General features: G+C 46.1%; 1 protein-coding gene across 3 annotated transcripts in view; it reads left to right on the plus strand.

Moving 5' to 3' along the window:
- The window catches only part of ARK2C (arkadia (RNF111) C-terminal like ring finger ubiquitin ligase 2C), a 155123-nt gene that overhangs the window by 48978 nt on the left and 91911 nt on the right, over nucleotides 1-14234 (plus strand). The window contains exon 1 of one of the 3 annotated variants that reach the window (XM_069218870.1): nucleotides 12816-13103. The exons of the other annotated variants lie outside the window; for them this stretch is intronic. The gene's annotated coding sequence lies outside the window, so the exon portion shown is untranslated. Of the gene's footprint in view, nucleotides 1-12815; nucleotides 13104-14234 lie in introns of those variants that run through there. 3 annotated transcript variants of the gene reach the window in all.

The following is a 14234-nucleotide window of genomic DNA, read 5'->3' on the forward strand; positions in this document are numbered from 1 at the left end:
CACTCATGTGGACCCAGAATCTACAGGAAATGATGAGGCACTTTGCCTTGACAGCTCTTTTTTTATGAAGCGCTCTTCATGCGCTAATGCTGGAAAAAGGTCAGGGAGTAGAACACCGCACTCCCCATGCGCTGGTCTCCTGGGGAGGCACTAGAGGGGACCCAAAGGGGCGGACTGGCCAGCACAAAAGAGGGGGTTCAAGTGGCGGTTCCTCCTAGCAGTCCCACAGAACCGTGGCAGTCCAGAGTCAGGTAACAGGCTGGCAGCAGGGCAACATACTGAAAAGAAATACAGATGAGTCCTTTGTGCCACCCAGCAGACACTAGGTAGCAGGGCAACTAAAGAAGAGCAGTCTGAATGAGTCCATTGTGCTGTCCAGCAGTCCCTCTAGCAGAGGTTCGGTCCTATTTCCAAAAGTGCTCTAAAAATCAGGCGGCTACAGCCCCTCTACTTATACTCAGAATGCCCAGATTCTAGAAGATGAGACAAGGTTTCAGCCATTTCTGACCAGTTCCAAGAATTCCCCTTCTCTACTCTGGCCCCAGGCATCAGAGGGGGTTAAATGAGCACTTAGTGCAACTGCAGGGCACAGCTTATTCAAGTGTAAAGTGCGCCTCACCTCCCTCTCTCCCAGCCCAAGAAGACCATCAGTATGCAAATGTCAAACCTAACCCTTCCTGATGGATGGCTGTCTGGCGAATATGCACAAAGTGGATCTGTCACCCTCCCCTCGATGTGGATTGAAGCCTTGCTGCAAAGCACCAGAGTTCTAAGCACAGAGAAAGACCACTTTCTAAAAGTAGCATTTCTAAAATAGTAATGTAAAATCCACCTACACCAGTAAGCATGATTTTTCACTACCACTCCAAACATGTCCAAGCTACTCCTTATAGATCCGAAATTACCACCTAGACATATAGGAAGGAATTTCTAATGCAATCCTATGAGAGAAGCAGCACTCACAGTAGTGAGAAACTAAATAGACTGTTTGTCACTACCTAGGACATGTAACCCAAAAAGGTACATGTCCAACCTTTTACATACACAGCACCCTGGCCATAGGGCTATGTAGGGCCTACCATAGGGGTGACTTAGGTGTAGCAAAAAGGGAGTCGGGCCTTGGCAAGTAGTTTGATTTGCCAGGTCAGTGTGGCAGTCAACTGTGCACACAGGCTCTGCAGTGGCAGGTCTGAGACATGTTTGAAAGGCTACTTCTGTGTATGGCGCAATCTGCACTGTAGTCCAACTAGTAGCATTTAATATACAGGCCCTGGGTATATGATATGCATCTTTACAAAGGACTTACAGGTAAATTAAATAAGCCAAACAGGCATAAGCCAATCAGACCATGTTTTAGGGGTGAGAGCACATGCACTTTAGCACTGATAAGCAGTAGTAAAATGCCCAGAGTCGTAAAGCCAACCAAAAGAGGGTAAAAAAATAGGAGAAAAGCAAAAAGTTTGGGGATAACCCTGCAGAAAAGGCCATTACCTACACTTTCTTTTTAAATGCAGCCCAGATTAATTTAAGGAAAACGGACTGCATTAAAAAAATATTTTACTTTATTCAAAGGTGATCACAGACATGGTGATCTGCTGACCCCAGCAAGCCTCTATCCCTGCTATAGCCACCAATTTCAGTTTATTGCAATTTTCTACCTACCTCATTAATATTCATGTGGACTGGGCAATTTGCTACCCATTTGGACTTGTTATTTAGTGAACTAGTGTATCAGGACATAAAGTAAATTGCGACCAGTAATTAGTACATAAAGCCCTAACTATTTGAGTTTTGTGAAAGATCTGAAGATAAGCCTGTTTGTTAATGTATACTGTTAAATGGTCCTCATCTCCTAAGGGCATTAACAAGCATTGTAGCCCTGCTCATTCACTTCCAAAACAGGAATAGAGAGACTCCCTTATTAGGGAGAGGGAATAAACTGATCGACTGTCCCATTATACCTTTATGGAAGCCCTGTCTGACTCATTTCATAATTATGTCGGATTGGTGGAGCATGTTTTGGTCATGAATTTATACTTAGACAGCAATAGCACATACAACAGAAGCCGGGCAGAGACATTAAAACTTATGCACATATTTAAATGAGACAGTCTCAACAATGGAGGAGGCATCCAACCTGTGGAAGAAGAGGCCACATCAGGTATGAACCTGGTCCACTTTTGTGTGAAGTCTTCTGTATTTGTAGAGGTGATTCTGTGAGTTAATATTAAGGCTTCACGCCTTCAGGTGAACTCAGGTTTGAGCATGTAAACCTAGAAGTATGGATTCACACTGTAATCCTGGATGTGGAATCGGGGTTGAGCCTTAATACCCAGAGACAAATTCAAAAGTGACACCAGGAAGTAAAGTTGCCAATTACTGTTAAGTTACTACTCTACCTCACTGTATTCGACTGGTTAGAGCTTTAGGTTTTAAATTTCAGGCAAAGTGCTGCATCATACAAACAGGGGCACATGATCATAAGCAAACAACCGGTAGACCTGACAAGTCTGTGCAGAGCAGCTGTATGCCAGGTCGGCATCACAGAAACCATATTTCTCAAGGACTGTTTGTTGAAAGGAAGCACAAACCTCCTCCACTGAAAGTGACATGCTTCATCATTGGCTTATGCTGCTCATCCCAGATGGGTGTGCTAGCTGGAGTGGGCTCCCTTGTATCAGGAATCCCAGGGTGTTTTTTTTTTTTTAGGTCACGCCTACTAGGCAGCACATGCACTGTCTGTCCTGAGGCATATATCCTGCCCATAGCTTACTATTGCCTAGAGAGAGAGAGAGAGAGAGAGAGAGAGAGGGAGGGAGGGAGGGAGGGAGGATATATATATATATATATATATATATATATATATATATATATATATATATATATTCGAGTCGTCTCCCAAGTTTACATCTCGCCTATATGTCTCTCCCCCTGCACTTCGCATTGCTCTATGTTGCCTGACTGCTTCTCCCCAACATCCTCCCTCTTGTGCTCTCCTGTATGCTTCCCACATGGTTTTTCTCCACTCTGTAATTGGAAGGTAATTCGAAATGGCCTGAGGTAGAACAGTCGCTTACTTTTATTGGCGTCTCCATTCAGCAAATTACATGAAATAAAAACAAGAAGGGGGTATAAGGTGCACCGACCCCTCCTGCTGTGATGAGTCCATGGTCCTAAGACACAGGCCCGCCCTGCCTCCTGCTGCGTTAAAAGATGCCAGATACGAGGCGCATCGAATCCAGCAGCACCCGCAGGCCACGCGCAGACATACTGCGCTCTCCGGGCACCCGCAGGCCACGCGCAGACATACTGCGCTCTCCGGGCACCCGCAGGCCACGCGCAGACATACTGCGCTCCCCGGGCACCCGCAGGCCACGCGCAGACATACTGCGCTCCCCGGGCACACGCAGGCCACGCGCAGACATACTGCGCTCTCCGGGCACCCGCAGGCCACGCGCAGACATACTGCGCTCCGCGCTCCCCGGGCACACGCAGGCCACGCGCAGACATACTGCGCTCCCCGGGCACCCGCAGGCCACGCGCAGACATACTGCGCTCTCCGGGCACCCGCAGGCCACGCGCAGACATACTGCGCTCCGCGCTCCCCGGGCACACGCAGGCCACGCGCAGACATACTGCGCTCTCCGGGCACCCGCAGGCCACGCGCAGACATACTGCGCTCTCCGGGCACACGCAGGCCACGCGCAGACATACTGCGCTCTCCGGGCACCCGCAGGCCACGCGCAGACATACTGCGCTCCCCGGGCACCCGCAGGCCACGCGCAGACATACTGCGCTCCCCGGGCACCCGCAGGCCACGCGCAGACATACTGCGCTCTCCGGGCACACGCAGGCCACGCGCAGACATACTGCGCTCTCCGGGCACCCGCAGGCCACGCGCAGACATACTGCGCTCCCCGGGCACCCGCAGGCCACGCGCAGACATACTGCGCTCCCCGGGCACCCGCAGGCCACGCGCAGACATACTGCGCTCTCCGGGCACACGCAGGCCACGCGCAGACATACTGCGCTCTCCGGGCACCCGCAGGCCGACGATTATGTAAAACTACACAGGCTGCACTCTAGCAGCACAAACAATCAGACACGGACATGCAAAAGCAGCCGGGTTTGTTAGGAATGCAAATGCAGTGAGGATGTTTGCGTGCAGAGCTGTCATTTGGAAGCTGCTAGTGCTTTGAATGCTTGCAAAGTCTCACCACGTGACTCCCTGCGTTTGTGGTGTTGCTTTCTTCACGGTCACACGCCTCCTTTTGTGTACATTCTTATTAATCTGAGAAAAGCTTGTGGGATAGAGGCCTTGTACACAACTGCCTCACAGTAATTGGCCATGTTACCTATAACCTTTGCACTAGTGCAAACTCACTGCAAATCCATTTGCACCATTCTCTGTTTGCTGCAAACTTATTTTGCTCCAGTCCATACAGCAAAAATATTTTCCACCAGGTAAATAATTGATTTAAATCGAGTAATAGTGAATTTCACAAATAAATCTATGTTAGTAAATAATCATTATCCTAATTTCGTCTTATTCTGCACTAAATCGTGGGAAACATTATTTTGAGTCCAACATAATTCCATTCTGCATATTTGAAAGCCACAAAATTGTATTTGTTCCAATTCTCATTTTGTTTATATAGAAAAATTCAGTGAACTCACTTTGACAGATTTGCCCTGATGCAAATTCCAATTGCTCAGTTTTCCATTAGACAAACCAAAAATGGTGCATGTTAATATGGACTGTTTTTTTTCGGAGCACTGCAAAGTTTGTGTGTGATGTCACTTTCTGTGATGTAAACAGCGGTGGCCTATTCTGCTTCTGTTACCTCTGTTTTGGGGGAAATACCCAGGTGACCCTTCTGCTGTCAGTCTCCAGCAGGAGAGTTTGCAATAACACTGCAGAAGGGCCGAGACAGAGACACGTGAGAAATGGGTGAAACTGAACATCCCGACTTCGAGCATCCCCAGCGAGGGAGGGATTGAGCTGACTGAGGAAGGCCAACAGAAGGCACTGACTCAAAAGGGGCAGTGATACAGTTCCGACTGTTAAATGACCCCAGGTGAGCTTGAAGGGGGCTGAAACTCTATGGAAGTGAACGTCAGAGGAGGGTGGGCTTGGGGAAGGGCATACACTAAATGCCAGTACCTTGATGACACAAAGCATATTTAGATGATTTCCCAAATATATGTAAATGCCTTAAATTAGTGCAGTGGTTCCCAATCTGTGGGCCGGGGACCCCTGGGGTCCGCGACTGCATAGAACATTTAATAATATTAGGTTTCAACTATCAGTAATGACTCAGTTGGGGTCCCCGGATTCCAATAATGATTCTGTGGGGGTCCCCGGGCTCCAGTATTGATAAAATGGGGGTCCACAGAAGTCAAAAGGTTGGGAACCACTGAATTAGTGCATAGGCACAAATAGTGGCGCACAGTTGGTTGCCACGGATGTGTAGTGGTCCCCTGTGTCTTGAACCCCCATTTGTGTCCTTCCTCACCTCTTTGTACCACACCACTTCTGCCTTCTAGGCAGTGTTGTCGTTGGTCCCCTTTACTAGAGACAAATAGAAAGTGCTGTTCATATGTACTATTAGTTTAACCCTTAAAGGGCAGCAGATGTTATTTCTGCCTTTTTCTGCTTGATTAGAGTCTGAAAGGTAACTGCATCAAATGCCACCAAAATCATAGGCGTTGCGGAAGGGACATGACATGCCTGTTGACCTCATGGGAAGTAACAACACAAAACCTGTGAGCATGCTGGCAGGCATTTCTACTTTTTATTTATATATTATGGCATGAACGTGTTAATAGAAAACAATTATTTTTATGAGGCACAAAAACTGGAAAAAGTTAAAGGCAAAGTTAATTTTAAAAGCTCAGTAATCGAATGGGGTAAATCACAAGAGCAGCAAACAAGTGGAATGGGGTTACAAGAAACAACACTAGTGTAGAAACTACCCTAAAGCCTGCCTTATCTTTCGCTCACCTTTCGTACGGTTTACTTGGGGCAACCGCCAAGGTTAATTATTGCGTCTGTGACTACTTGCATTTGGCCATTATACATATTGGTTGATGGTGATATCTTTAAGAAGAAGAAAATGTGAGACTATATCAACAGAAGGTGGTGGTGGTGGAGGGCAATAGGAGAGGAATCCTAAGTCACTCATGATGGAAAAGTCTTCCATGAAGGAGATCCCGAAAAGTGGGACCCACCTAACAAGCACTCAGTCTTCTGTGTTACGTCCTGCTTAACACCATTTGCTGCGGTCGCGCCTCTTGGGCACCATCTGCTTCCACCACACAACAATGATCATTGTCCATGCAGACGTGGCGCTTACCACTTTCTTTTCAAAAGAAGTCTGCTTCCAATTTTTGTGTGAAGCACCTTGACCCATATTTATGTCTTGAAAGGACACCTGAGAGGCGTTGCTGTAACCCTAGACATCAGTGCATGGCACACAACTGAAGGTGACACCGCGGAGGAGGCTGCTGGGTGAGCACAATGGCACAGCAATACAAAGCATTTTGACTAAGCAGCGAAATAGTCAGGTCAAAGCTAATGGGGGGGGGGGAGGGGGGGATCCTTGCATTTGAAACGTTTCACTTGTCGACACAACTCATAGCTGGTCCCAAGAAGACAAATCTTGTGGTCTCTGTCATGTTATGTTAGGTCTGTTTACTAAGCTGTCTCCCTGCATCCTGCCGTCTGTTTTCGAGACACATCAACGTCAGTTCACCAAAATGGCCGTGGTAACGGAAGTGACGTCAATCATCCATTGACCTCCGTGAACCTTATTCCAGCATCCTTTACAGTTGAAGTCGTCAACCTTGTGTACCCATGCTTTTTATTTTTTTTAGTAAAGTATGGCCAGGTTCTTGATGCTGAGCACGCGCTCTTTTGGTCTTGGGGTATCTTCTGGAATTCAGAAGTTTCTTCTTCCCAGTGGGGTGCTGAGTTTTACTCCCTACACACAAAGCAGTTGTCCCAGACTAACGCCTCGGAAAGAAGTCCTGGAAAGGGAAATGGCCTTCCTATAGTGCGCTGTTTGTGTCACACTAGCATTTTGGGGGTTCGTAAAGTAGTACCCCTGTAGTACTGGTCTCTTCGTGTACCCTTGCACGTCTTTGAGAACAGGCCCAAAAAATCTATAACATAATGGGAACATAAGAGAATATTCAGGGACTATTCATGTACAATTAAATAAAGAGGAAGAATTGTGCTCTCCTGCAGTTTCAGTGGGATGTACGGGGGTTTCAGGCTTTCGAGCAGGAAGGTTAGTGCTCCGATGGAATGCGCAGGCATGGAGTTGGGGACGCGATGCACCTACACAGTCATACGTGTTATTGCCCTGCCTGAGCCGTGCAGTAATCATTGAAAATTATGCAAAAAGCTTTACTGCACATTTCATCAATATGGGCTGCTGTAGAGAAATTAGATAATGATGGGTCCCCGTCACGAGGGTACTCTTGCATGGTGCAGCATCAGCGTGTAATACATGTGCGGGAGTAGATAGGGTGGTAATAATATACCTTCATGCTGTCACAATATTGGGGTATTGCCGCTGGAATTAGCACACTAGTCCCAAACTTCCACAATTTGCAGGAGATCTACAATTTCGATGTGAAAAGCCAATAATCGTGTTAATATGTTGAGGCTAATACAGAGAAATATTTTCCCCGCATTGAAAAACGTTTCCTAGCTAGAGAATTTTTTTTTTACACGCAGGCATCATTTTTGAAATCCACATTGCTTAGGTTGAAAATGTCAGTTTGGTAATGTAGGTGCAATTCACTGGCTCGATCTCTGATGCCTATCGGAATAAATAGCTGGAAAAGGAGCTCTGCCGCCTCATACGAGTCTGGAATAGAAATGTGGCATCCTGTCAGCGCTGCCTGTTATTCATTCATGCTGGTAGCAATACGTGGTTTGAGTAATTGAACCCCGCCTCTCAGCGCAAGGCCTCTCGGATCACTGAATTGCAAATGATATGAACACTCCTCCGGCATGCTGCCTTGTTCCCAGAAGGCTGGGCACCCCTCATCTGGAGTTCCAGGAATCATTCAATTGTTTACAATAATGCTATGGGGATGCCTGATTTAAATACCACCAACATGCATTGACATCCAACTTCTGTTAAAAGCTGAACTCTCAGGTGAAGTTCAGTGCGCGTTTTAATGCACTACTGGTCAGTGGGACCACCCTTTGTTTAACCGAGAACTGAAGAGATACAGAAAATATTCTGTTTGACAGCAGTTACAGACCAAGATGGCCGCCAGCATCATACTGTGCCCGTTTGTAGCTCATGCAGTGTGACATGAAGAAGGATGACTTAAGTGAGTTTTGAGACTCTGATAGATAGATAGATAGATAGATAGATAGATAGATAGATAGATAGATAGATAGATAGATAGATAAATAGATAGAGTGAGGCTTCTATACTACCAAATACTCTGGCACATTTCCATGCACACCCCAGTCCTTGACTGAGAGCTCTTATTTACCACATAATCATGGCTGTGAAACCTGACAGAGACTGCCAGGAGTTTGGATGCTATGAAATGGGCAGATTCTCAAAGCCTTCTCTGTGGAAGTCAGACATTTGCTGTCATAGGATTTCATATATGTTTTTTGCAAATTTCCAACTTTCACGCAACTCACCATTTCAGAAGTATTCAAATAAATCATTGACAGTTCTAGTTTATCTTAAATATGTTTTACATTTACACGTGGATTTTCCACCAGCCAACAAAAATCAGCGTTTGTAAATCTGACGCAAATTATCAAATTCAATACCAATACCCATTTAACTTTTACTATACATTTTCCTCTTACGCACCAATCAAATATGTGGGCAATCTCTCCCATATTTGTGCTCCGAAATGCATGTATTTTTCCCATGACGGCTGTCAATTTGCACATTGTACAGGGCAGGAAACTATAGAGATATAAAAATACCCCAAAGCATTCGGCCTCTGGGTGTTCACCAACCCTTGCAGGGAGCACCACCCAAAATGCAAATTCTCTGCACTGCACTTTCCGCACCTAATATTCTTCCAGCCCTAATTCTGTCAATTAAGGTTGAACTTTTATGTGGCCAACGTTCAATTTCAAGGCATAAAATGAAGTAGGAGTCAACGGGCCCAGAATGCTGAGGTGTTTGCCATGTAAGACTCACTTCTCGGAGCAGCAATAGAAGACTTGATCATGGGCGCAATAGACCAGTCATTGCAAGAACAGGGCTGGCATCAGGGTGGAAATCCTTAATCTACATATATTTTTCGTTCGTTTTGAATGACGTCATAATCTCATGTAAAAGAACATCGGCTACACTTTAGAGTGAATAACTGAAATTAGAGCATCCCTTGATGAGCCACGTGAGGGTGTAATGACCAGGGTGCAGCAGCAGGGTATTTCTTACTTATGGTGGCAGATTACACGGATTACAGTGGCACTGGTGCAGTGTTGCACCTTTTCTGGATTACAAGGGTTCCTGTGGTGCAAGTGTACCTTTGCCTGTACTGCACGTTCCCAAGCACAATGTCCTTATATTCAGCTCTTTCCTGCTCCTTGCAGGTTACATTGGAGCCACGCCTTGCAATGTGTATGTACTGGTCACGGAGGGTTGCGGCTGGGCTCCCCATGAAAATGCTTTAAACAAAGGATCCAAAACAAATCATTTTACAGAGCAGTTCAACTAATTTACAGATCCAAATATATCAACAATAAAGACATGTTTTAAAAGGTGTTTGGAAAAAAATATACCCCTAGCATATTCTAGAACTTCAAAGTCTGGCATAGTAGTACACTGGAGCCTTGTTAGATTAGACTTTAGAATATTAGATATGCATTTAATAACATTGTGTACCAGTGCTACTTTCAGGGCTCGATGGGCCTTGAACCGTGTGGTCCATCCAACCTTGTAGGGTTCCATGCCACCAGCCTACAAAAGGTCTCCCTGTGCCTTGATTGGCCAATCCAGCTCTGCTCATGGTCGCCAGTCACCAAAACGATAGGGTTAGCATAAACGAGATGACATATACCCTGTATGTCTGGCCTGGTTTACTGCTCGTGGCCTGTCAACAGTCTCCTATTGGCTGCTGTGTAGCCAGGAGAGTGCAAGTAATGTAACCTACAGAAAGTAATGTTGGACCCCCGCTTCCTTTCTTTTTCTCTCCCTGCCTGAATGGCCCTTAAACCAGTGGCAGCAGGGGCAGGGCCAAGGTTAACAAAGGGCAAGACAGAGGTGGAGCTCCTGATTCGCCAAATTTGACGTCCATGTCCTGCTATTTATCTAATCTGCTTCTAGCTTGTGTCTCGCCCCATCTCAGTGCATCAGCCCACCAGAGCGACTGAACCTCACAGAGCTGACTCTCAGTGTGCACTATCGGTATTAGCAGCATTGACATGACACCCCCTTCGAGGCACAGGAACTTGGTGCATTCCATAACGCCACGCCTCCTTTCCTTATAGATTTGCGAGTTATTAGACTTTGTTGGGTCGAAAGGGTCAACTTCCCAAATCAGAACTGGAAACCACGTGCTATATGAGTGAGGAGATCTCAGTTTATGTCTGCAGAAGCAGCCGCACCCTAAAGCGGCTTGAAGCGCTAGAGACAGACTCTGGGCCGTTGATTGCACTTCTTTCTCTGAACGCAGTGAACAGCAGACATAATAGTTCGGTGACTTTTCATTCATGTCTCCATGCGTAAATTACCCGTAGGCATTTGTGAAGCTCCCTCAAATCCAATGGCTGCCTACATTTCTGTGTGTGTAGAAAAAGCACATGTAATGCGTTTCTCACACGTGTTTGTCAATCACTGACAAAAAGAGCATTTCATTTACTGACCCTTCCACAAGTCCTGGGGAGCAAACCCACACCCTGACCAAGTGAAAGTGAAAAACAGTGGTGGAAATCTAATTCAAGAAGCCAGAATTGTTTTCGCATCTCTGTCCTGACAAAACTAACTTGCTTTCGGTGCAGGGGAGTGTGTAATTCTGAGACAAAAGCAGCAAATCGTGTGCTTCTGTTTTGTGAATCATCAACCCTGCTTTACCATGTCCTCCTCTGTGTTCATTACGTCGGCATCACTTTGGCACTCATCAGTGACTCTCCGGATTCACCCACCTTTTAACGATGTATGTTATTTTGGCCAGCGGCTGCGTTGGGATCCGTTTGAAACTCTTGATGACTCTAGACACGAAGACCTTTGCCAGCCCCCTCTGTTCTGCCGGCCATTCTCTCAACTACACCATGAGCACATAGGTTGTGGTTTTTTATTCTCTTTGGTGAGTTCATACTTTCTGCAACCATGGCTCCATATTTTTTTCTGTAATTCAACATTTTATTTCCCATCATTTCCTTGCCACTCTTAGCCCTTGAAGCAAACTTTCCCTTTTTTCTTGGTTTATGATCCATTTCTTTCTTCCTTTTCCACTGTTTCCCCCGCTGCGTTTTTGTCCATTTCTATGTTGGTACTCTTTTAGAGTCCTACAAGTGTTTTTTTCTTTGCTGTATTTTTTGTTAGTCAGCAGCTCTATGATTTCTATCTTTGCTGCTTGTTTCAAGGTCTGCTCTTTTAATTTCAAGTCTCCTTTTTTCTTTTGTTCATACTTTCTCTTTTTAATATTTTGTATTTGTGTTTTTTGTATGTGTTTTTCATGATTTTATTTTCTTGCTATTTCCATAATTCTGTTTTACAGCACTTATCTGCTACTTGTTTGTTCCCCTGGGTTGTCTGTAATGTGCATTAATCGCACTGCATTTTATCTTGTGTCTGGTGACACAGCAGGTATTGTTAATCTGTAGGGTGGTAACTCAAGTTATATTTGGTACTTTTTTTGTGTGGGTATTTTGGGAACTGCTGGGGGATGGTCCAATGTATTGAGTGATGTGCAACAGTGGTGAGAGGTGAGCTACTTCTGTCCTTAATTTCCGATGCTAGAGCCTGATTGTTGGTTGGCAGTTTGGATTAGGGGCGGTGGGGTATTGGTGGCCGAGGGAAGGGTTTTACGGTGTACTGTAGATTATTTTGTGATTTACTGAGAGCAGTTTTGTTTTCCATATCTTCTGTTCTTCTAGTGGTCTCATGCTTGGAAGACTGCTGGGTAGTTAAAGCGTGGTTTGCTGCCTTGTGATTGGTGGTGTGGCAGAAGTCAACAACATCCTCTGTGCAGTTCCACTTTGCCTAGTTTCCGCGTGGGTCTGGTGTTGATATTGTCGGTGTTTACCGTGGTCTGGGTTGTATGTGATTCTGGTATGTTTTACGGTCTTGTGAGTGGTTTTGTGGCAGAAGTAAACAACATCCTTTGTGCAGTTTACACCTTGTCTAGTTTTAGAAGCGGATCTGGTGCTGGTACTCCGGGTGCTTACCCCAGTCTAGGTTGCATGTGTTTCTGGTGTTTGTTTCTGATGCCCTCTGTGGTGCTTGCCACCATCAGTTCACAGTCTGTATTTTCGTCTGTTGGTGCTGTTGTAGGTACAAGAGGTTTTATGTGGTTGGTTGTGACTGAGAGCATTGTTTCGCCGTCTATACCCCTCTTGCTGCCGAGCTGGTAGCGCGAGTTTATGGTCTGTTCTCTGAGCTGGGATTGGGTGATTCTGATGACCAAATGACTGAATACCTTACTCATTCGTAGACTACAGAGACGCATCTCCATCTCATGTGCACCAATTATATTTCCGTTTCTTTTCGTGTCGTTTGTAGGTGCGAGTACTTTAGGACCCCGATCTCTCCGCCCCCCCTCGCCCCCGGGAGGGCTCCCTCTCCGTGTTTTCGTCCCTCCCCTCTGCGGGTGACGGCATTCACTGAAGGAACAAGCAACGCTTCTGCGTGATTAGGTCCTATGAAGCTCCTGCCAGGGCTCATAAAATCAGAAGAGATGTCAAACGAGGTCCCGGCCGGTCCATGAACACAGGCCGCTCCGCTGCACCGGATCCCATCTCTGGCCCGAGGCAGAAGCGCCGTCAGTAACGCTGAGATGGTGCGCGGGGCGGCGGCGGGTCGCGCCCCAACAGGGTGACTCAAAGCGGGGTTGGCGCGTTTTTCAACCAGGAAGAAGGAACGCCCGGCGCCTTTTACTCACAGGTGGGAATTAGTCGACAGAATCTGCCGCGAAGGCCCTCTTGCCCCCGCCCCCATCACTCCGGTGCCTGGGGTTATTTCCACATTACTGCATCTTCTGTGTGTGCGCTTAAAGGGATTATCTGCGAGTCAAAAACAACTGCCGTTTCTTTCACGCGTTTCATTGGTGGGAGTGAAGGGTGTATTAATAACTGCAAAGTCCTGTTCCCAGTTACTAGTAGGTTTTACTTCGCTACAGGTGCACTAATATATGTTGCAGGAAAACAAAGAGTAAACTAACTGATCAGAGATATAAATGCATATTTATACTAACAACTGGTGCGTGATATCCGTGTTAGTTCTTTAGAAATGCGAAAAGCTGCACAGCAATTTTTAAATTTGGTAAAAGTAATTTGCTACGGGTCAACTGGAATTCCCACCACCCACTCATGCCAGTTACGTGTATAATGGTGGGGTCCATGAGAGTATCACTCTGTGCAGTCAGTGGGCTGTTAGATGTGTCAGGTATACCCAACTCACTACCTCTAGAAGGTGCAAGTAAGAACCAGCTCCGCTCAGGTGAAAGCCTGTGATGTGCAGGCCGCACACTTCTCGAGCTGCAAGCGCTTGATTCACTGAGCCATCGTACCTGCTGGCTATGAGAGGCAGAAATAGAAAACTGTAGAACCAGAATGACTTGATCAATAAATAAAAGGCCAATAAGTTGCATCAATTTTCAAGAAAAAAAAAAACGTCCTCAGACGCCCCATGTGGAAGTCCTTCTCGGGGTTCAGCAACAATCCCGGACCATTGATTTGTAGCAAAAGAGCTAAGAGGCTAAGTCATTGCCTCGGCCGATTGGCGCTACATGAAAATGCAGAGCATAACAACATAGCTACACACAATAGCCATGCTGTCTCGCTTCTTTACATTAGAGCACGTTTATATGTATAGCAAGAATAAATATGCAACATCTTATTTTTGCTACATTTGGATTCATTTGCCTTGCACATGGTCGCCCTTGGCCCTCGTGCATAGTGAGCCAGGGATGCTCAACCACCTATAAACTCCAATTCACTGCTTTTCTGGTCACCTCACCCAGTTTACCTAGGTGGGCATTCATTCACTCACTCATGAAGGAAAGGCTGACTCATG

The sequence above is a fragment of the Pleurodeles waltl genome, chromosome 1_1 (genome assembly GCF_031143425.1).
Source record: "Pleurodeles waltl isolate 20211129_DDA chromosome 1_1, aPleWal1.hap1.20221129, whole genome shotgun sequence".
Classification (NCBI taxonomy): Eukaryota; Metazoa; Chordata; class Amphibia; order Caudata; family Salamandridae; genus Pleurodeles; species Pleurodeles waltl.